This window comes from Athene cunicularia (genome assembly GCF_003259725.1).
Source record: "Athene cunicularia isolate RWA chromosome 2 unlocalized genomic scaffold, athCun1 chr2_part1, whole genome shotgun sequence".
Classification (NCBI taxonomy): Eukaryota; Metazoa; Chordata; class Aves; order Strigiformes; family Strigidae; genus Athene; species Athene cunicularia.
Window position 1 is genome coordinate 84,989,702 of NW_020799095.1, and position 21,248 is coordinate 85,010,949.

Sequence of the window (21,248 nt, forward strand, 5' to 3'; positions counted from 1 at the left end):
GTATCACTGTACAAGCACACAGTGTAAAAGATAGACAGGAAAATGTTTTGTATGAGACAGGAAAAGTTACTGAGGGAAATTCTGTGGCTCCAGTTGTGTGAGTCAGACATAGTAAAATTCATGGTTTCTTCAGTCCTTCAAATGTCTGAAATGGATTCCTGAGTGACTGAGGTTATGGCGCCTGGCTTCGGAGCTGCCTGTGGAGGTCACTGCATCAGTTCCTGCTTTTTGATGAAAATGTGAGGTTATAAAAGTAGGATCCTGAAATTTAGATGCACATGGCCTGGAAACGTTGTGGAAAGGCAGAAGGTGCACTTTGCGTCCTTTATTCTTGAGGAAACTGAAATTCTTCCTTAAGGGCCAAAACCAATTGTTTCATTTACAAACTCTGTAGTTTGGTAATTATAATATTTTCAGAACTATGGAAAACTGCTCAAAGCATAATCTAGTGTTTGCATGTAATTTTTCAGTTACATTTACTACCCCAGACAGATTTATTGTTCATTATATGATGCTATCCTGAGTTCACTCTTCCTTTGAAACAAGTGTTTTCTACAACACTGCATTTTCTCTGATCTCTGCTTAAAACTTCAATTTCTGCAGTCCATATACTTTGCTGAAATCTGAATGGACTTAAATAGAAAAAATCAGGAACATCTGCTGGCCTTTCAGTTTTGTTCTATATAGACATTCCAAAATGCCACAAAACCTGGAAATTCCTGTTGCCAAAGGTATACACATGCCCCATGCTGCTGCTACCTCAGGCCACGCCAGCATCCTTCTCCCTGGGTGGGGCTGGATGCGTGCACGTGTGTGGCACCGTGCTCCTGGTCCCCTGGTGCCAGGCAAGGATGCTGCTGACTCTGGCAGCATGTGCCGCTTAGCGACATGCAAGTCGCAGTGCCCTACTCCCCTTCCTCAGCCTTTTCACCCCCCATTCCTTAGCACTGTGAAAAGTGAGGCTTTGTCCTCCATTGAGACTGTTTTGGGAGAAGCGATGCTACAGTTCTTTGTTTATAGCAAAGCTAACTCTGGGAAACGCATATACATCACCTCTGAAATGTGTTCCTGGCATTTAGCAAAACTCTCCGGCTTGTTTCATTCGGTAGGATGCAGTGCTCCTGGCTAACAAATGGTGGAGCTGTTGCTTTGAGAAATGGGGATGATTGTTTCACTGCTCCCAAACTGATGCAGGAAGAGAAGCTGGCAAGGCAACATATCTTTAAACTTTAGGACTGCTGAAGGAACAGTGCTGTCTGTTAGAGGGATGCCAGTGGAGAACAGAAATGCATTACAGCTAAAAAGACTATTTTTTTTTTTAAAGGCAGCTAAATCGAAAATGTGGCTGAAGTATGCTCCTGTTTCTATAAACTTCATTTTCTAAAATTGGCATAAAATACAATCAACTCATTTGATTTTTAATTTTTTTTTTCATGTGTAGCAATTAATATTTAAATTTTGTAAAGACAAAAACCTCCAGTTTTATATTTTAATATTAAATCTTAGAAAGTAAAGAAAAAGTAGGCTGCAGATTTTCGAATGCACTCACTTTTTGTAGTATTTTCATCAGAGCAGTTCAGCTCACTCACTAGAACTTTCCAAAACTGTCAGAAAAGGGAGTGTGAAAAGAATAGCTTATATAAGACGAGTCCATTATTCAAAATAGGAATTTAATTTGATTTTCTATAATTGTTTTTGTACAAATATTTATTTGAATATTTTTCAGAAATTTGTTTGTAATATGTCTTTTAATTTCAAATGAGGCATTAATTACATTTTTAATGACAAAAATAATTTATCCCATGCAGACACTGTTTTGAAACTTATGGAATAAAATTGTATGTGAGTGCTAAAGGGATTTATTTTTTTAGATCCTTAAACATAATGATGATAATGTAGATACTTGTGGGAAATATATGTGTGTGTGGACATTTACATAACTATCCAGCCATGTCTGCCTAGAGTAGGAAGAAACCCCTGATCAGTCTTTCTCCTCCATCATTCCAATGCATGTACAAAAGCATGAATCTGCATTATACTGCCAATGCCACAGCCGAAGTACTAGCTACCTCCACCCCAGCTACTGACAACCTTACAGATTTGGGACCAAAAGATCTGAGTTATCCTTCATATGTCTGCAAGATATGCTTGGGATATACAACGACCATGTAACAGTTAGTAAGTCACTAGTTAGGGGCAGATTATCTAGTACGTCCTGGCCTTTCCATTGCACAATGTGGTTGATAATTTGACTGTAGATTGTAGATAGAAATGCCACACACCCTCAAATCCAGCCTTCCAACTTGCAAGGAAACTTACACCTAACTCCAAACAACATGAAGCTTTTCAGTGCAATTGGATTTTGAGCGGCTGTATGGAAGCTGACCAGCCAGGACAACTTTCCCTCTCCCTTGATCCCTTTGCCATCTTGGTTTTCTTCAGAAGAGAGTGACTGCTTGTTGTCAAATAGTGTCTACCTCCATTATTCCTCAGCACGGATGGGGTTTTAGCATTGGGTCTTCTCAGACCCCAAGGCATCTACCTATATAATCTTCTGAAAAGCCATTATATTTGAAGCAACATATGATTTGTACTTTAGTCTTACTGTGGTCATAAGGACAGGTGTTTTTTTCAAGAGTTCATTGTTAAAGGGGCTGCAGGGTTTACAGCACCACAGTCCTTGCCAGTCAGGTAACACTTTGCACACAGTGTGTACCCCTGCAAGCAGCTGCGTCGGAGATTCAGCCCAAGTGCCATCCTGGAGCTGACTGGAATAGATAGACACTTGGTTTAGTTTGAGTCTCTGACTGACTTGCCACAGAACAGTTTCTATCAGTCAGTGTGCTTTGTTACCTTTATGACTATTTCATGAAACAAAAGGGAAGAAAACATTTCATAAGTGTTGTGACAGAATATAAAAAATTATTAGGCGTTGCCAGAAAGCTGTATGAGCATGTGTAGAACTTGAAAATTACTGCTGAATCCTTTCTAAAAATCTGGATAGATAGCAGGATGCTGCTACTGCTCTTAAACTGAATGGGTGACAGAGATTTTAATTCATATCTCATAAATAAAGAAGTTCAGAAAGCATTTAAACTTCTCTTTTGCAAAGAAAACCCATGCTTGCAAACCCAGTGTTACAGCAGAATTCCCAGGTACCATTTGCAGACTGGTCTTAGGAGCAGCAGATGCTGCGCTGGAGAGAGGGCTCGCTCTCAAGGGGCCTCCAAATTTCAGATGCTCCAAAGGTTCTAATTTTTCAAGATCTTCTACTAGAGCAGATTGCACTATGGTTTTAATAACTCATTTTGATAAGATACTATATTGTAGTGATAAAATGCCTCAATTAAATTTTTCATCTTTTATAAAACATGACTGAAATATAATTCGACATTATAACTGGAAGGTGCTTAGTTGCAAGTGGATTTGGGATCTTCATTAGAGTCAGTGGCTTGGAAGGAGGCATTTAGATCCATTCCATCAGTTTCCATCTCTGCTAATGTCAGAGAAAACCAGTCTAAATTGCTGTCTGGAAAAATTTTCCCCCGGTGGTGCTGTGCTTTAAATCAGATGATTATGAAGTTTCCAATGCAGTTAAGTGTAATTTATATTAAACTGAAGTATATCTTGTTATTTCGAGGCTGTGCTTGAGCTTTTGGTTTCGGGTTGATGAATTATTTTAGCAGTATTCTGCATATTAACTCACTTTTTACAGTGGAAGCAAATGATTGAGAGATGGGGAATGGCTGTTTAACTTTGATGCTTTAGTACTACAAAGCAGAGCAAGTAGATGTAAAAACTGTTCAAGTTTTGCCAGACCAGTATCCCTGCAAATATCTTCACATATTTCTCATGTACGAACTCTCAGCAAAAACGATCTGCTGATGTCTGGTGGCTAGGACCAAGACATTTATTAGCTTTTGGGGTCCACAGAAGCTTGAGACCAACAGCTACTTTGAATTGCTCAGTTCTCCTGAAGAGCAGAAACTATTTCCTTTTAATTTTCTGTTAAACTTTAATTTGGGTGGTTGTTTCTGATTTCAGGGTCATTTTCCCTCACTGTTATGTTGGTTTTACAGACCCCAGTCATGTCTGTTCTGCCATGATAGATGGCTACTGGTACTAAGCTAACCAGTTTGAAGCTGGTTTAGGTTTCTTTCTACCACAGGGCACTCCCTGGCTGTCACATTCATACTAACTGCAATATATATGGACTGATAGCTATAGACAAGCTGGCACCATGCTACTCTAACGAGTACCATCTATACCCACTGCTAGTTATACCAGACAAAATTTCATTTCCATTTGCCTACAGAAAGATTCATTTGTGCACTCCTTTCACATTTCCTCTGGGAAAGTGCCGTTGGATCTCTTCATCTGCCCTTAAAATTTCTCTTTATTTGCTTTTACAGACACTTAACTTTTCCCCCCCTGTAACACTTAGGAGGAGAAAGGTAAAGCTTATGCAAAAGCTCACTCAAGGATGTTGATTCTGAAATCATCTACTTCTTGAGGGAATACCCTAGGCATATTCTGGGAAAGTTAAGCTGTCCAATCTCATTAGCTATGCCTTTTCAACCTGTGATACATCTTTCTCTAGTCTCTTCAACATTTATTAAGGTAATTCACTTCATAATTTTTTTTCTGAAATAAAATATATAGGGCTTGATCTTACGCTGATGTAAAGTGTATGCTCCAGCTGAAGATGCAGCCCCATAAACTGCTGAAGAGGAGATTAGTTTGCAAAGACTTCTACACGCAGTGTCAACACTGATGAGACATGAGCTAGCTTTGCACATATATCCAGTCTGTTTTCTCTTTTTATGCTGAAAAAAAGTGTTATCACAAATTAAGACCTTCAAAACCAGAAAATAACAAAATGTTCAGCATGGACTGTGTAGACTTTGACAATGCACTGCTGAATATATTATTGTACAGGCTATACTTGATAAACAGAATGTGATTGTGTAAATAATACTTCTACACTCTCAAATACTCAATGTCATTGTAACCAACATCCCAGAGCACTATTTTTTTACTCTGATTTCTCAAAAGGTGTCTTGCAAATAAATAGTCATAGATACTGAAAAGATAAGGCAAGGAATTTGTCTGTGCAAGTAAAGAATGTTACAAACCTCATGAATGTTGCCATTTCTAAAATGGACAAAAAATTTTGACTGATGCTCATATAATCAAGCTGTCCTTGAATCATGAACCTCAGAAATGCTTTTACTCTTTACTAAGGTCTATTGAACAATGAGTGAACTTTACAGGATTTATCATTACTTAGCTGCTTCTGTTGTAAAGGCTAAAGCCTACAGTTTATACGTATTGAACCTCTGGTTAATTATTTTTTACATGCATTAACACTGGTTAAATTAATCCATATTAAGTGACAATGATGTTAACTCTGTCCCGATTTAGCAGCAATTATTATCAGTCAGTATGTCTGACTAAGTAGTTTCCCTAGGAGAAATCCTAAGACAACATACGCTTGCAACAGCAACGGGCAGTTAAATACATTGTACTACAATTATATTTTACTGTATAGAGAAACTGTCATCAAAACATTGCATTACAATTGCATACTGAATCATGTTCCTGCCAACAAGTGATGCATCAAATCAGTATGATTACTGTCAGGATTGAATCAGGAAATGAACTGTCAGAATCAATTGACGGTTATCCTGCTTTTGGAAATTTGTAGTTGCATCAGTCAGAAATGGACTTGAGAGAGTGGGCCAATAAATGCATATGAGCTGCTGAAGATAAAAAATCACAGATCTGAAACCAAACTCAATCTCAGAAATAGTGTATGCTTTATTTTAATATAAGCTGGGGGTTTTAACCTGTTTTTAAGTTTCATAAATCCATCATCTAAATCATAGGCATATAAATGGGAAAAGAAACACAGCATAAAATTAATAGATTGTTCTTCTGACATCAGCACAAATGGAGATGAGTTTAATGCTTCTTCCCAATGCAGTGTCTAATCATCCCAAATCCTATTCCTGTTACAGTCTAATTACTCAGGTACTCACCAAAGGTCTATGTAACATCCAAAGAATTAGAATATTGCCAGGAAATGTTAGTAAACTTCAATGATTCAAGGTACTATAGAGTTGTAACACAAGGAAGGAAATTAAATTTAAATACCAACAATCTGAAGAGCTCCTCTCTACTCCCCTGTTACAGCAGAGCAAAAATACAAGGATGAGAAAGCCCTGCCAGTGTGTCCTTGCAGCAGCAGTCTCTGCTTCCAGCCATTGTTTCAGTCAACTCAGTAGCTTTCTGAATTGCAGCAAATTTGAGGCAGGCCTTTCCAGTCCCTAGAAAGATTGTATTGCCCCTGGGACATGCCCAGCCAGCATCCTGCTTCCTTCAGCAGCCCCTCAGCCCCTGCTGCACTGGCACCTTCCAGCTCCTGTGTCAGTCCCTCCCTTCCTCTCCCTGCCACATCCCACCGCATGAAAGCTGCTTCCCCTAGAAAGTGCTCTAGTGCAAGGGCAAGCAGGACTTTGCTCTTATAAATGCACAAAATTCAGACTGAGAACAAGCAACTAAAGCAGATACTGACCTTCAGGTTGGGTAACTCCTTTCTTTGAGAGCTTTACTTGAAGTGGAGATACAGCTGCATCCCCTTTCATCCAGAAGCTCAGGGGACACCTCACTCCCTCTTTTCTTCCTTCATGAATTTAACTTTCCTTCTCCTCCTGTCAGCTCTTTATTGTTCACTGGTTCTTGCTGAAGTGACTTGACCTCAACAAGAGGGACTTGGTAGAGTCCCCCATGACTGGGGGTTGGGAGGTGCTAGATCATCTCATCTAGGCTCCTTTTCCTATGAAAGGTTGGACCAGATGATCTTCTGGGGTCCCTTCCAACCTGTCTGTTCTATGATTCTATGGTTTTGTTCAGGAGTTACCAGAGCCAGAAGGAGAGACATGACTCTGCAGAGGATCGTTTATGGCATTCATGTAGAGTGAGTCCTGGGTTCCAATCTATGCCACAGCAATGGAATTTAATTTCTTATTTACATATGCATTGCATAAATGGCATGTGTAGTCTCTGGCAAGCAGTAACTCTCTCTTTTCCTCAGATGTGACCACACAACTAGTGGGCTACAAAATCACTGTCCATTTTCTTTCTCTCTCTTGACTCAAACAGGTGTGCTTTCTGTCACACAGCACAGAGACCTGTGGGTGTAATGCTTGTCTCAGAGGCAGGAGATGTCGAGCTGGAAGGGGAAGTAACTTATTTTCTCATTAATCATTGATCTGTTCTGCAAGAAAGAGGCTACTACTGCATGTTTTGGCAGAAAGCCCTTGCTGCTTCTTCACTTTGACTGCTGGAAGTTGTTCAGGAGGAAGCCAGAAGAAAGGGAGAATTAAGCAAACAGCTTGAAGAGATAGCTGAATGATCATCTTGAGCAGGAAAGCCACATGGTGAAGGAAGGACATGGTTTCAGAGCCTGGCCCCAGCAGGGACAGCATTGTTGGCAATCCAGGGTCTGCTCTGCAGCCACAGAGTTGTTGAGGAGACAACCCCAGGGACTATGGAAGTGCTGGAGCCTGTCTATTCCTGGAAACGTGGAAGCTGCCTTGTATCTCTGAGCACCAGTACAGTAGAGTAGCAAATATGGATGTAACGGTCTCCTCTTGATCTCAGTGCCTTCAGAAAATTGTGATTTGTAGAATGAAGCACCCAAGTGAAAACTAACATGGTTCCAGGGGGAAAAAGATGATTACTTTTTGCATCAGACTCAGATAGAAATGCTGTTCTGGTCTAAGCTTACTTCTGCATGCTAGCCATATGACCAGACCTGCATCCCATATGTCTGCAGAGCACAGGATCACAGCCATCCCCCCCCCATGGGTGCTGGGCCATCATGTGTCCCAGAAGATAAAAGTTGCATGGTGGAAAGGAGTATCGTGACCTAGCAGTTAGAGCTCCTGGCTAGAAAGAGGAAGTCCTGGGATTTGCTATCTTTTCCTTTGATGGTTTATGTGGTTTATGTTGGACACCTGTTGGATAAAAATGAAACCACTGCAGAGTCTGTTGCTGGGATGTTAGGGGAGGAGATCAATACCAAGAAGCCTGACATAGCTGAAAATATATGAGTGAAAGAGGAAAATAGTAGAGATAGCTAGTGTTCAAAGGTTAATTTGTGTTAAATGGCTGTGTTAAGCAGTGTTACACAGTTTAGTATCCTTATAGACCTTAGAATCTCATTAAAATCAGCAAAACATTTGAATATCAAAGACTATATATTGGGAGCAATATATTGACTGTCAAGAAAGGAATTCAGCACTAAGGTGCCTGAAGAATATTGCTTCTACCACTGCTTGCAGAATCAGGTTACTTCTAAAAAAGCATGGAAAAATCCAATGTAAAATTAAAATGTTGGTGAAAATATTTACTGTTAGAGAGTTTCCCATTTTTGAGCCATGACTGGGATATTTGGGTTGGGGGAAACAGCTATAATGAGCTAACACTGGAATAGGATTCACTTATCATTGCAAGAGGTCCTAGTCCTAATTTTTTTAGAGTCTATGGGGCCCTTTCTGCACATTTTCCTGTATTCTAGTAACATAAAAATTTTTACATGAGACTAGAGGACTTCTAGTTAGACTAATGTTTTCAAAAGCAGCAGCTTAATGCTTTGTTTATGTTTGATATAGAAGACTTGATGAATGATATGATACTCAAACTTATTCTTTAGAAGCTTGTTTGCTGCTGCTACTGTAAAAATTATATATTAGGCCAAGTCCTTCAGCTCTTATTTATGAATACTCATAACAGCTCTGATACAATGACTGGTTTGCATATAACTGGTGAAATGGGACCAATTTGTCACGCAGATTTTTAGATAAATTAAAAGAGGAAAAAATGAAGGCTAAAGCAGAAAGAAGATAAGCATTTGCAAATCACACCTAGGACACCAGTTTTGCAAAGAGCTCTACTGACTGCAATCAGTCCTGCTGACTCCGGTCCAACTCCTCGCAGTGTCTCAAGGTAACCATGTGCCCAAGGCAATGCTGGACATAAGCACTGATCAATAAATCATCATTAAAACCAACTACCATTACATGACAAACCAGCAGGAAAATCACAGTTTAAAAAGGAGAATATTTACAAGAGAAATGTTTATTTCTTTCAGTGCTAAATTGTTCAGAAGTAATTGAAAGATACAGGTGTTTTCTTTACATTAAGAACTTTAAGTAGAAGCATCCATTTGAACAGAGGATAAAAATACAGTTGCCTCAGTGGTGTTAATGCTGAACTTTCTACCAAAACTCCTCAAATATCTGAAAGCATTACTTGGTGTTGTACTAGATAAATACAAGCAAGAGTAAGGATTTTACTGATATGGTGTTTGACCACTGAATGTGGGAAGCCAACTGCTGTCCTCCAATCTACAACAGGAAAAAAAGAAAAAACAGTTTTCACTAACAAGTGGCTGGGGATTTACTGCTTTAAAACATGATCAAATTATCACATGAGCCAAATATCTGTAACTATTCATATCTACTCTTAGCTTTAGGTAAATGAAAGATAATTGAAATTGACTCAGCCCACAGTGAAAAACAGGTGGGTTAAATCACATTACATGCTCAAGCCAAATAGCAGATCCTGTTATCACCAGAAATTTCATGAGTGATGTGCACATCTAACCAAGCCATAAGACTGCCAAATTTGCTTAGTATGTGGCTGAGGGTCCCACCAAGATTCACAAGTGAGACATCCTCTGCTCGTATGTGCTAGCCTGATTCATATAAAGCAAGAAATCTGGGCTCAGGTGTATCCCTGTGCAGAGAGGCTTCAACCTGGCTTATGATGGTCATAGAAGATGATCTAACCACAGAGACACTGGGTTGAACAGAAATAGGAGGACAGACAGAGAGGAAAGGGAGGAGAAGGAGATACTGCAGTATTAGCTCTGCTATTTGTTGGTTTGTTGGGAAAGAAGGGACTACACTATTCTCAATGCTTGGAAGAAAGACTCAATTCTTGGAAGAAAGACTCAATGCCTAATTCCGGGAGAAAGGCCGTGGTTATGAACACTAAATGGAGGAAAATCAACAAGAATCCTGCAAGGAATAGGACTTAACCCACAGCTATCCTATCAGCGTTTCCTTCCTCAGCATTTCTAGCTTCTTGTTTGGCATGCTGATGTCTGGAAATACCATTCCCAGACACCTTAGTCTTACTGTGTTTTCTGCAAAGAACCTGCTTCTGCCTAATTCACAGCTGTGAGTTTCACTATGCAAAACTGCCTGGAAGCTAAATGCTGCAGTGCTCAACGTCCAAGGGCCCTCATGAATCAAGCCAGAATGTATAATCTTCGAATAGAAAATCAGAAGATACACTCCTTTGTACGCACTGAATATTGATCTGATTTCTGAAATTAAAAATGCACAACCTATTCCTTTCAGAAGAAGCAGCTGGTCATTAAATGCTGCTTTTCCTGTGCACCTAAATAAATGGACCAACACATTCTCTTTAAGTGAGTTTGTGGGAGGAGGGGGGTTGTTACTTTAACATTTTGCAATAGATCAATTTACTTGTTTATAAATAGGCATTAAATTTCAAATTAAAAGATCTAATCAAATCCAGAACAATGTACTTACTAATAATCCTTACACTAAGTAGTATTCTAGGGGGAAGTAAGGCAGAAAAGCTTATCTCTCCTCTCCTCTCCTCTCCTCTCCTCTCCTCTCCTCCTCTCCTCCCCCCCTTTTCCCTTAACTAAAACTCAGAAAAATTCCATGAAAATTTACTTCTGACGCATTGCTTGATGGTTGTTATATGAGTATTTCCTGCCCTTTCAATTCCTTTGTAGCTGAGGTTTGCTTGCAAAAGGTCATGCCCTATGCTCTACAGTGGTATCTGTTTCATGTGAGAGGTAAACAGTAGACAGCTACAGTCCATCACAGGAGGTGGTGTATGAGGAAGAGAAAAATAGGAGCATGATACTGAATTACTAGACCTGTGAAATGTAACTATAAGATTCCAGAGCAATATATATCTGTTTTGGGGGTCAAAGAACAGCTCTCTTCTAGCTCTTTCTCCAGTCATCAGGTGCTGAAGTACATGATTTAAGATATGATGTGTCTGCTTAGAGTTTCCAGTCTGCTTTCCAGTGAAAGAAAATTGGTTGTTCAGCTCAAGCTGTTTTAGCAGCATTTGTTTAACCAAGTTCACTTCCAAGTGATTAACAGCCCTTACAATGTAACAACAAAGGCTATATTTAGAAAAAGATTGTATTTGCTCACTTAGAATAAACACTGAAATATTTATAGGAAGACATAAAATCATGAGTAAGTATTTCTTGTAAATCAAAATTTTACACTCTTGCAAAAGTAATCACTTTTCCACTATATTTCAATTGATAAAAATAATTAATGGAAGTATTAAATATTGTGGTTACACAGTATGCATTATGCGTGGATTAGTTTTGGCAATTCTCAAAATAAAAAATTGGAAAGTACAAAATATTTTTTACATACTTAAAACCACGAGTTTTTCTCAATAGAAAAAAATGAGAATTCTTTTTTTTCTCCATTAACATTTCAATTCAGTAAGACCAAACACGCTGTGAAACCCCATGGTCTGTTGGATTATTTATGGAACTAAGGTTATTCTTCCCACCTTTGTCATAAATAGTATTTTGAACTAGAATTTCCCAGTCATTTTTAGTTATAAGATAGAAGTCCAGTTTTTTCTTTCACTGAGGTCAAGTTTAGAGACTTCCATCTTATTTCATAGCAAATTAACATTAGAACCAGGACTAGAAGAGGCATCCTCATTGCCTAAGACCATACTTAATATGTTCTTTCTTTCTTTCTTTCTATAGAAAAGACAGGAAATTATGTTTACCACAGGTAAAAATGTATTGGATTCAAGTTGTCTGAAGCTTTGGGCATATAGGTAACTGACATTTATTAGCTCAATTTTATGGATTTGAAATATAAGGCTTTTGACAAAATAAGGACCAAATTCTTTGGTTACACTGAATAAACCTTGTTACATGAATAGATACATTCTTTTTAGTGGGATTTAATGGTAAATCCTTACTCATTGCGCATAAAGGGGTAATGAATACAGCAACCATCTGTCACAATTTCACTTCCCACAGCAGGGATTAGACATAAAACTGAGTTAGCGATTTTGATACTTCATCTCACATACTGCCCAACTCTGGGCATACGACACAATTTTCCAAAAAGTGGCCCATTAGTCAAAAAGTTGTGCCTTTCCTTACACAAATTTAAAATGTCATGCATAGAAAGGAAGATCTGTGTAACTACTTTGTGATTTGATGTAAGGCACGTAATACACTCTGCCTTTTCTCTTCCTACCAAATCTATTTTCATGCAGAATGAGCTGTAAGACTGATCCTTATGAACTTCCATACCTGTAAAATGGGATCAAGTCCGTTAAATTTACACACATTCTGAAAGCACACAGGGTTTTAGAAACATTTTCATCCTTTCAATATCATCATTAAGTCAGTTTGTGCATAATTACGGTCTCCTTTCTTACCCTTTGCACTAGAAATAATTGCAGGTTAAACTAAAAAAAATGGAAAGCATACATTACACTATGATAATGATCCTCAGCCTTCTGTTGTGGAGAGGCTGCAGGGACTAAAGTAATGAGTTGAACTGGCGGTAAAGTATTGCCAGTTTCATGACATCAAATGTGAATCTGAGCTTAAAAAAAAAAAAAAAAAAGATAAAAAGTCATTGTCTCCAAAACAGAAAGACATAAAAAAACTGGAAGAATCATCTTAGGTAATTTCTGGGTATTATTTTACCTTCTTTCCCTGCCTTCTTCTATGGCGAGATAGTCCTGCTAGCTTTTGAGATTTACTTATGCCTAACAGATCTGCTCTAAAATGTCTCTGTTCTCCACCTCCATAGCTCAGTCCAAGGCAGGGCAGTCTGTAGGGGCTGTTTCTGGGAAATGCACAACTTGGGACACGAACATTGGGGTGATGCTCCTCCTCTTACTTTCATTGACTCTTGGAGAGCACTTCTAGTTGCCAAGCAGAAGAAAGGCTGCCCTGCCTGCTTCCTAAGCAGCCTAGATAACTGCTTCTGTCCAGAAGACAGGCACCTGGAATGCAGAAGGGTTTTCCTCCAACAAGCCTAATATTCATCAAAAACTTAGTGTTTCTTTCATGGTAGATGTTGACTGCAAGATGAGCCAAAATCTCAAGAAAAATCCTGACCTTGATAAAATGCAATTAGGTAACAGACATTAGGTACAAACATAGATTTGTACAAGTTTCTAAAATTCTCAGTTTTAGAGAGTTCAGATTTAGATAATTCATTTCTAGAAAAGTCTTTGAAACCTGTATTCAGGTTTAAAGCTGTGTTGGACCACTGAAAGCTGAAGAGAGGCGTGCGACTTGGGCTTGGGTTTCTGTAGATTGAAAAGGTTCTCCTGGCCAGCAGCCACCTAAAAGATGGTCTGTCCCACGTTATCAAATGTGAGACCTCCTATGCTAGTGAGTAATGTAATGAGCTTACAATAAGGGAGGCTTGCAGAAAAGAAGTGGCCAATACATAAAAAAAGAAGAAGAGGTAAAATTGCCATCTGATCCTACCAGAGATCAAAGAATTCCAGGAAACAGTGGAATGTCTTGTGCTTTTGCACTTGTTAACTGATTGCACAAGAGGAAAGACAAAGGAGAAAATCTTATTCTAGGCATCTGCTTCTCTGTGAACTGTGACAAAGACATGAAGAGGCATTTACTTGTTATCATCAGCCCAGGGAGAGCCGTTCTGAGAATGGAAATGCTAATCATCAATCTCCCTGTGCATGCAATGTCTCTGTTTAATAGCTGATAGAGCGTCTCCAAAGGGGCTTTTTTTTGCTCTTTGTTTAAAATGACATATAATGGACCTGGACTTATCAGTGTCTCTAAATGCATTTTCTGTGCTTTATCCTTACTAAGGGATTTAGTCCGTTCTAATGAATATGTGCAGAATTGATTTTGAGCTTGGTATAATTTAATCCATCAATTTAACATTAAATTAATATGCGAAGGGGGTCTCTTTGTGGATGAAAAACAGAAGGGGAACATTCTTATTAATTTAAAATGGACTTGAGAAATGGAAAGAGGCTGCTGCTATTAGTATCTGCCACGGGACTTAACCACTGGTTAGCAAGTTACCTTGTGTGAATACTGAAGCTGCTAAAGCTATGGCGACTGAGGGATGCCTAGCAGATGCCAAACCTGGGGCTCGGGAGGCTGTCGTCACATCTGCGGGTTTCAAACTGCTGAGCCATGTCTTTCCAGGAACTCCTATGGTTGAAGGCTCCTTACCATCCTCCTACCAGAAATGTTTTTCTGCAAAGTGGCACTCCCCAGACAGATTTTTACATGAGAGAGGTGTCCAAACAGGGGAGGTTTAGCCTGGACATTAGGAAAAAAAAAAATCACAAAAAGAGTGGAATAGGCTACCCAGGGAGGTGGTGGAGTGTCCATGTGGCAGTGGAGTGTCCCTGGATGTCTTTAAGGGTTGCTTAGACAAGATGTTGGGGGATATGGTGTAGGGGAGAACTTTGTAGAGTAGGGCTGATGGTTGAACTCGATGATCCCAAGAGTTCCCAAAGCCATGTCCCAAGAACCACTGAATATTTGGATCTGTGATCAGATTTCACAGCTGACTCCTCGTTCTTGAACTGGACGAGCACTGAATAGGAAAAGATACCTAGAATGGGACATTACGCAGCTTCATCAAGCAGCACAGTTTTAAACAATGGTTTTAGCTCACCTGCAGTGATCTAACAGAATTCACAAAGATGACACATAGCAACAACTAAGGTTTAAAAATTATGGGTATAATTTTAAACAAGATGATGTAAGAAGAGCACCAGAAGCTGAAGCAAATTTATCCAGAGCAGCATGATTTAAAAAAAAACTTTATCAAAGGACCATTTTAGTCACTCCTTTATTTTTCTTGGGATAAGGTCAGACTAACAGGCTTGTAAACTGATCTATCTGGATTCCCGTTTTTAAGCAGCAGCACAATACTAGGAATGCCAGAGGGCCAGGAGGAAGCTGCTTTCCAGATACTTCTGAGAATGACCGGGGGGGCTCCCTAGTTTTGCCTTGCACAACTCCCAGAAGCCATGTGATCCAGACTTGATGAATCTGTGGGTATTTTCTAAAGTTGTTGTTAGACTCCTCTGGGATTATGGATAGAGAAGAAAGTTTTGCACCATCATTATGAGTATATCATCTGCCTCTTGCTCTTAAGAGCACTGGTTCCCAAGAGCAGGAAGGTGGCAACAGAAACACGCAGGGGCTGATCCAGGAGACCCAGAAATACTCCAGAGAAACATGATAAGGGGAATCAATGGTTTAGAACAGCTTTCACATGAAGGGAGACAAAAATAAACTAGGAATTGTTGGGTTGGACAACAGAATATATAACAAGGCATAGCAGGGAAAATTTATTGTTTTATCATATCCAGAGAATCCAGTGACAACACAACTAAGTTGTCAGGAAGAATTAAAGCAAAGTTTTTTTCATAACACATCATTAAATTTTATAATGCGCTGCTGTAGGGGATCGTAGAAGATGAATTCAGAAACACACTAGAAAGATTAGTGAACTGATTTGTGAATATTTTAACCAGAAAGTTGGTTGCTCAGGTAGAAATGATACTGTAGAAGTATTTAGATTACTGTTACACTTTGTGCCAGAAAGACATCTTTTCTCACAGCAAATCATCAGGGCTTTTTTCCCTCATGTGGCGTCTACTGATTTGCAGCAGAAATATGAACACTTGATGAAGAAGGAATGCAGAGCACAGGGTGGGAATGCGCTGATAAGTAACATGACACCCTTGTTAGAAAGACTGGATGGTCTTCTCTCCTAATAATATACAGACAATTTCTCTTGCAGTATTATTCTGCTAACACATTAAGCTGTAAAAAGACTGATCTGCATCACATGCAAATCAGGAGGATGTTTTCTCTTGAAATGATTTAATGTCATTTAATCATTTTATCTGTTCAGGTACACATCAGTGCAGAAAACTGTCCATCAGAGAGTGCCACTGAAAGCAAATATTGGAAAGCCGACTACAGTGCAATAGATATTGCCTCGCCAAATAGAAGGTACACAAAGAAAAAATGTGAACAGCAAAACAAAGTTAATGGTCTTTGAGTCCGTTAGCTTTAGCTACATACTAAAGCTGTGATGGGTCTTCATCAGCTGAAACACCATCTGCCCACAGAATATTGCAAGTGACATGCAAAATGAGGATGAGAAAAAGAACGGGGGCGAGAAAGGTTTTTCCCTGCCTACAGCTCCTTTATGCAACCCTTAACACTTTGGCAAGACACTTGTCATCAGGACCAACTCTCCTTGGAAAGGGCAGATCCTTTGTCAGAGCCTCGTAGCCCTGGAGAAGGACCCTGCACCAGCAGCCCTGAGCAGAGTGACATGGACCGCTCTCCCTCCTCTCCCTCCCTACCATGGCTGGTACAGACTCTCATCTCAACTCTGCAACTCCAGCATTACTGGAGATGAAACAAGCGTGTGATGCTAGCATGCATTAATTTTTGTGTGTTTTCTTCTGAATTTCACCCCTCTCCACTTTTCGACATGTACGCTTAAATATGGCAAAAAGGGGAAGGTTCATCTGCCTTGCAGAATTAGTTGCATTAAATGTCTCTGGAAGAAAACTGTAGCTTGTTAACAGACCTTTTACAGTTTTGACCATATTCACTTGCTCCTTGCAAGAAAAAAAGCTCATTACATCTCATCACCTGATGTGTGCTTATGTCATTATAAAATTCCTCTCATGATGTGATTATTCAAGAGCTGCAAGCACTAGCACGCTGACCGCACTCAGTTTGGCCCGTGACTTGCCATCATTAGTGCCACTCAGGTCAGCTGTGGCTTTAATCCTCAGCAGAGGTGGCAGTGTCTTGCCTGCAGGCTTGTGAGGGCAGTAAAAAAGCCCTGCTGAGATTCATCCCCCATCCAGTCTCTGCAACCTGCTCTTGTGCATGACACCAATCTTCCTCACCCCTTTGGGAGCAAATCCAAAAATGTACCAGCAGCACAGATGTCCTGCAGCTGGGGCACTGGAGGAAGCAATACTGTGAAATTTCTTCTGCCAGTTCCAGAGATGGGAGGAAGCAGAAAGGTAACTTTTTTTCACCTTCGTGGTACCCATGTCCTCTTCAGTTGTCCAAAGGTCTGTGGAGCCCATCATTTAGAGAAAGAGTAATGATTCAGTCACAAGGGATAACTGTGGGTTCTGCTTGGTACATGGGGCAAAGTGTCATCCTGACCAGACAGTTACTTGGGCTTGCAACATTCAAAGCTGTGTGTGTTGCTGAGGACCTCGACCTATCTTTCATAACGGTCCAGTCCATCAAATCCTAGCAGTTAGTTTCTCTGAGAGACTTTGGTGGAGGACTTTGACAAAAGCTTTTTTAAAAATCTTAACCTTGTACCTCAGAATAGCCCTATCCACATGGGTTTGTCTCCTCCAAAGAACTCTACTGAATGCAGGACCCATGGCTTGTCTTTGCAGAAGGTGGACCTTTCATGTTGCACTCCATTTACCCATGTGCTTGCCAATTCTATTCTTTTGTATAATGCCTCATAATTTTCCTTGTACAGGTGTCAGGCTGTTGTTTCTTGGATCACCCTGGGATCCTGTTTTAAAACCTGATGCTACATTTGTCAGCTTTCATTTCTCTGACACTGAGGCCAATTTAAACACAGTTTATCATATCACATTTATGGTTTGACAATCTGACGTTTAAATTTTCTTAGACTTGTGGTGGGTACTGTCTACTGCTGACAACTTTTTACTAGTTATTTTATTGATTTGCAAAAAATCTTTCCTAAGATTCTTCAGTTTAAGGGTGCTCCTCTTTCCTGTTCCCTGAAAAGAAAGGATGTCATCTTGTGACTTTTCTTCAAGTTTTTCTGTGGTGAACACTGAAGTGAAGAGTTCTGTTTTCCTTGCTATGGCCTCATTCTCTCAACACTCTTATTGAATGCTGATTCTCTGATAAGCTCCCGCCTGTGTTTGAGTTTGAAAAAGGTTTTAAAATATTTTCAATTCTTGAGATATTTTTAATTAATTTATTGTTAACTAAATCTAGTTTCTGTTAATGTTATACGTCAGCCTATTTTGGCCTGCCTTATTTTGGTCATCAGAGTTGAGGTTCCATTTTCATTTGGTTGTTTGAATGTGAGTTCCAGTTTTTGAAGGATACCAGTTTAGTACCAGTAATCCACTTATTCTACTCTCTGATTAGAGTGGGAGCATTTTTTTAAGAGATGGCATAATTATACCCTGATTTTCTAACAGGGGGGCTATAATATAATGTTAGAATAGAATAGAATAATATTATATATTTTTATATAATATTACACTAAATTACTATTGTAATACATAACATTAATATATAATGTATATTACATGATACAATAATATAGTAATATAAATAATGACTACTGTACATATAAATATTATAAAAATGAAATTATAATGTATATCATATATAATAGTATGGACATCATATTATAATATCATGTTAATATATTATAGAATATAATGTTACTATAATATATTACATAATATATCAGATTATGTATTCTATTATCTATTATATTATTGTATTGGATTAGCATATATACTATACTATACTATACATATTAATATTATAATATGATGTAATGTATGTTATATTGTATTATATTTAAGATATAAACATTTTTGATGAGGATTTTACCCTTTTGACTGCTTTTATTTTTCATTTCCCATTTTCATGCAGATCTTCTTTTCAAAATTAAAAACTACTGTAGTGGATGTTTGGGGCTTTTTTTCTCTGAAAGGAAAGGTGAATTTAATCATCATGTCATAGCATTGCAATCTTCAACTATAAAGCTTTGGACCAGGCTGTGATCAGGAGCTGCTTCTTTGTGTGTGTGTGTGTGTTGGAGGTCTCCTGCTGGACTCCAAAGGATCTTTACACACGGTGTGATAAAAGATGTGTGACTAAATGACCGAGCTGCATGAAGGTGTCCTGAAACATCACGCTTCAACTGGAAGGAGAAGCAGAGATACATATGCCCCCTGAAGTGCTACTGAGGTTCCTCTGCAGCGCAGGAGGACCCATCACAGGCAGTTCCTCCATGCATGGGCATGGCTCCTTTCCCTGGTGAGCCTTTCCATGGATGGCAGCAAGGGGCAGAGCCCATCACATCTTTCCTGTACCTGTCATGGTCCTGTGAAACACTCCTGGAAAGACAGTGACAATGATCTTTGGGATGGAAGCTGGAGAAGCAGAAAAGAGGTGAATGGGCCTCTTTCTCAAGTGTCAGTTTTGTCTGAAATGGGATGGCAGAATGGAAGTTCTGTGGTAATAATGTGTTCTGTGGCAGGAGGGACAACCTGTTGGATAGGCAGATCGCAGAAACCTGATTTTCCTGGGAAACTTAGCTAAAATCCACACAGACTGTCCTGGGTCATTGGAGATGCTGTAATACTTCTAATGGTTTCTCGAATATTAATCACAAATATAAAATGAGTCAGACATTTTCCATTGTGGAGTGAGAAAAACCTTTACTGTACGTTTGTCCTGATAACATATGTCATTAACAATGGTGCCCATTTCCATGAAAGTAATTTTTTCACCATCTTCTCCCCATGACTCAGAGTGAATGAATGATACTTTCACAGATAGAGATGTACAGATAAGTATTATTTCAATGTTTTTAAAAGGATGACAGCATGGCATGGGGATCACAAAGATGATGAAGCTTTGAGAGCAACTGGAAAGATTTCTGTCTGAACTGCAAAGGTGTGCAGTAACTGAGATTTTTTTTCAGGCTTGCTGCCACAACACACTTGGAGAGAAACCCACTGATACTTTCCTGTATTTGAGAGATGAGATTGTGCTTTAAACCAGATGACTAAAGAAACAAATACATAAAATGGAATTGTCAGAAGTCTGTGAAATACTTGATCTCCTGAAACATTATTTATGAAAAATAGGTATTTTCTCAGAATGCCAAGAATGACTCTGTTGAAGAATTTACCATGAAGCTATAAGCAGTACCACAGATTTACCTCAAGTCATAGTTTAGCTCCACCAGTGACTGGCATGCTAAGACAATAGAGGGTCATATCATCTATGGTATCAGAACACTGTCAAAAGGAGGGATAAGAAAGGTCTGCTTGGGACCATAGTTTGAGTGGTGCACAGAGGGTTTTGGGTTTTTTTTTGGGGGGGAAGAAATTCATAGCATGCTTTAGAGTACTGAGGAGAGTAATGGTTCAGGGAAGGAAGCTGGAGTTGAATGAGAATTAGAACTTACTTATAGCCCCAAATTTTTCGATTAGCTAAAAATATTAGGTTTTTTTATATGTCCCTGTTTATTAAGCTTTTAAGATACACTTACGTTTTTAACTCTTTTCTGCAGCCAGGAAAGCTAGAAACAACCACTTTTTTTTTTTTTTCTTTTTTTTTCCCTCTCTCTCCTAAAAAGGAAGATTTCTTATCTGTTAGCAGTCTCTCTAAGGTAGTTTTTAAAAAAATAAAACATAATGGAATATAAAGGAAAATCACAAGTTTGCAGTGCTCACCTTTGATCTAGGAGAACCAAAGTCTACACAGACTTCCTCTTGAACATTTCAGAAAAAAATTTAGCCACATAGAAAAAAATCTGGCAGAAAACTGACAGGCCACAGAGAGTTCTCCACGCTGTAGACAACTACACCAGATATCCTTATTAACAATTATTTCCAGACTCTGTTTTAACATTATATAGGTATTTTGCCCTCCACAACTCCTATTAGAGGCCTGTTCCAGAACCTTGCTTCTCTGGTACTTAGAAACATTTTTCTCATTTCCAGTCTAATTTTATTCATGACTGGTTTATACTAATTTCTTCTTTGCTAACATTATCTTTTTCTTAAATAGCTCATTTCCTTCAGTGGCATATAGCCACCTGCTGAATTTATACAGTACAGACTTAACTCGTCTTACCTTTCATTTTTCTAGGCTAAACAAGGCAACTTTTATATTTCCTCTCATACTCTAGGCTGTCTGCTCACTTAGCCATCTTTTTTGACCTTTTTTACACTTATTCCTATTTAAATTATTCCTCTTTTTGCAACAAGTGTCCAGTAACGTGTATAATAATTTGTGGAGGGTTTCATCAAGGCCTTATATAAGCCTGAAATATATATATATT